This window comes from Stegostoma tigrinum, unplaced genomic scaffold (assembly GCF_030684315.1).
Source record: "Stegostoma tigrinum isolate sSteTig4 unplaced genomic scaffold, sSteTig4.hap1 scaffold_481, whole genome shotgun sequence".
Classification (NCBI taxonomy): domain Eukaryota; kingdom Metazoa; phylum Chordata; class Chondrichthyes; order Orectolobiformes; family Stegostomatidae; genus Stegostoma; species Stegostoma tigrinum.
In genome coordinates this window covers 49,655-52,500 of record NW_026728410.1, presented here as the reverse complement: position 1 = coordinate 52,500, position 2,846 = coordinate 49,655, and positions in this window count along the sequence as shown.

The window sequence follows — 2,846 nt, the reverse complement described above, 5'->3', positions numbered from 1 at the left end:
CACTTAGAATTTTTTTTGACACTTAGAATTTTTTTTGACACTTAGAATTTTTTTGACACTTAGAATTTTTTTTGACACTTAGAATTTTTTTTGACACTTAGAATTTTTTTTGACACTTAGAATTTTTTTGACACTTAGAATTTTTTTGACACTTAGAATTTTTTTTGACACTTAGAATTTTTTTTGACACTTAGAATTTTTTTGACACTTAGAATTTTTTTTGACACTTAGAATTTTTTTTGACACTTAGAATTTTTTTTGACACTTAGAATTTTTTTGACACTTAGAATTTTTTTTGACACTTAGAATTTTTTTCTAAGTTTTTCCTTCTGGTTACTGACTTCCCTCGTCGGGCACGGGGATTTTCGACTTCCTCCTCCCGACCGAGGGGCCTCATTTTCGGGCATTTTCCTCAGATTTCCAAGCATTTTTAGACACTTTTCCCGACTTTTCCTGCTTACTGATTTCACACTTTTGGCCATTTTTATGCATTTTCCCGACTTTTCCTGCTTACTGATTTCACACTTTTGGCCATTTTTATGCATTTTCCCGACTTTTCCTGCTTACTGATTTCACACTTTTGGCCATTTTTAAGCATTTTCCTGGTTACTGATTTCACGCTTTTGGACATTTTCGGAGGTTCTGACGGCTTTTTCGCCTTACTGCTTCGGACATTTCGGGCACTTGGCTGACTTTTCCCGCTTACTCCTTCCGGGCTTTTACTCATTTTCGGAGGTTCTGACGGCTTTTTCGCCTTACTGCTTCGGACATTTCGGGCACTTGGCTGACTTTTCCCGCTTACTCCTTCCGGGCTTTTACTCATTTTCGGAGGTTCTGACGGCTTTTTCGCCTTACTGCTTCGGACATTTCGGGCACTTGGCTGACTTTTCCCGCTTACTCCTTCCGGGCTTTTACTCATTTTCGGAGGTTCTGACGGCTTTTTCGCCTTACTGCTTCGGACATTTCGGGCACTTGGCTGACTTTTCCCGCTTACTCCTTCCGGGCTTTTACTCATTTTCGGAGGTTCCGACGGCTTTTTCGCCTTACTGCTTCGGACATTTCGGGCACTTTGCTGACTTCTCCACCTTACTCCTTCCGGGCTTTTACTCATTTTCGGAGGTTCCGACGGCTTTTTCGCCTTACTGCTTCGGGCACTTTGCTGACCTTTTCCCGCTTACCCCTTTCAAGGTTTTGGACGTCTCCGGTCGGGTCCGCGCCCCTCGCCCGGGCCGGAACGCCTCCCCGCCGGCCGAGTTCCTCGGGGTCGCCCCCTCGCCCGGGAAAAACCGCTCCCCGCCGTCCCACAGCACTCCGACTCGGCCAGGCAGCCTCACGGGCACAGCGACTCCTGCCCACCTCGGGAACCGACGCCCCGCTCGGGCTCAGGCTCCGAAAAACCACCACAGCGGGGCAGCTACCCTCAATGCAGCCGAAATTCAAACTCCTCCCCTCCGAAAGGCGCGCCTCACCCGGCCACGGCCTCGGAACTGCTCCCCTTCCTCGGGATCGGCCCCTCGCCCGGGAAAACCCGCTCCCCGCCGTCCCACAGCACTCCGACTCGGCCAGGCAGCCTCACGGGCACAGCGACTCCTGCCCACCTCGGGAACCGACGCCCCGCTCGGGCTCAGGCTCCAAAAACCCACAACAGCGGGCAGCTACCCTCAATGCAGCCGAAATTCAAATTCCTCCCCTCCGAAAGGCGCGCCTCACCCGGCCACGGCCTCCAAATCGCTCCCCTTCCTCGGGATCGCCCCCTCGCCCGGGAAAACCCGCTCCCCGCCGTCCCACAGCACTCCGACTCGGCCAGGCAGCCTCACGGGCACAGCGACTCCTGCCCACCTCGGGAACCGACGCCCCGCTCGGGCTCAGGCTCCGAAAAACCACCACAGCGGGGCAGCTACCCTCAATGCAGCCGAAATTCAAATCCCTCCCCTTCGAGAGGCGCGCCTCACCCGGCCACGGCCTCCAAATCGCTCCCCTTAGGCGAAAATTAAGCCCCCGTGGCCGATAATACCCCTCCTTGATCGTGCACAAGGGCAGCTCCAAGTTGAACGGGCTCAGGCTCCAAAAACCCACAACAGCGGGCAGCTACCCTCAATGCAGCCGAAATTCAAATCCCTCCCCTTCGAGAGGCGCGCCTCACCCGGCCACGGCCTCCAAATCGCTCCCCTTAGGCGAAAATTAAGCCCCCGTGGCCGATAATACCCCTCCTTGATCGTGCACAAGGGCAGCTCCAAGTTGAACGGGCTCAGGCTCCAAAAACCCACAACAGCGGGCAGCTACCCTCAATGCAGCCGAAATTCAAATCCCTCCCCTTCGAAAGGCGCGCCTCACCCGGCCACGGCCTCCAAATCGCTCCCCTTAGGCGAAAATTAAGCCCCCGTGGCCGATAATACCCCTCCTTGATCGTGCACAAGGGCAGCTCCAAGTTGAACGGAGAAGTCAGTAACCAACCAAAAATAAGCTTGGTTACTGATTTCTCCCGTTGGTTACTGACTTCTCCCTTTGGTTACTGATTTCTCCCGTTGGTTACTCATTTCTCTTGTTGGTTACTGATTTCTCCCGTTGGTTACTGACTTCTCCCTTTGGTTACTGATTTCTCCCGTTGGTTACTGACTTCTCCCGTTGGTTACTCATTTCTCCCGTTGGTTACTCATTTCTCCCGTTGGTTACTCATTTCTCCTGTTGGTTACTGATTTCTTGGTTACTCATTTCTCTTCTTGGTTACTCATTTCTCCTGTTGGTTACTGATTTCTTGGTTACTCATTTCTCTTCTTGGTTACTCATTTCCCTTTCTGACACTTAGAATTTTTTTTGACACTTAGAATTTTTTTGACACTTAGAAT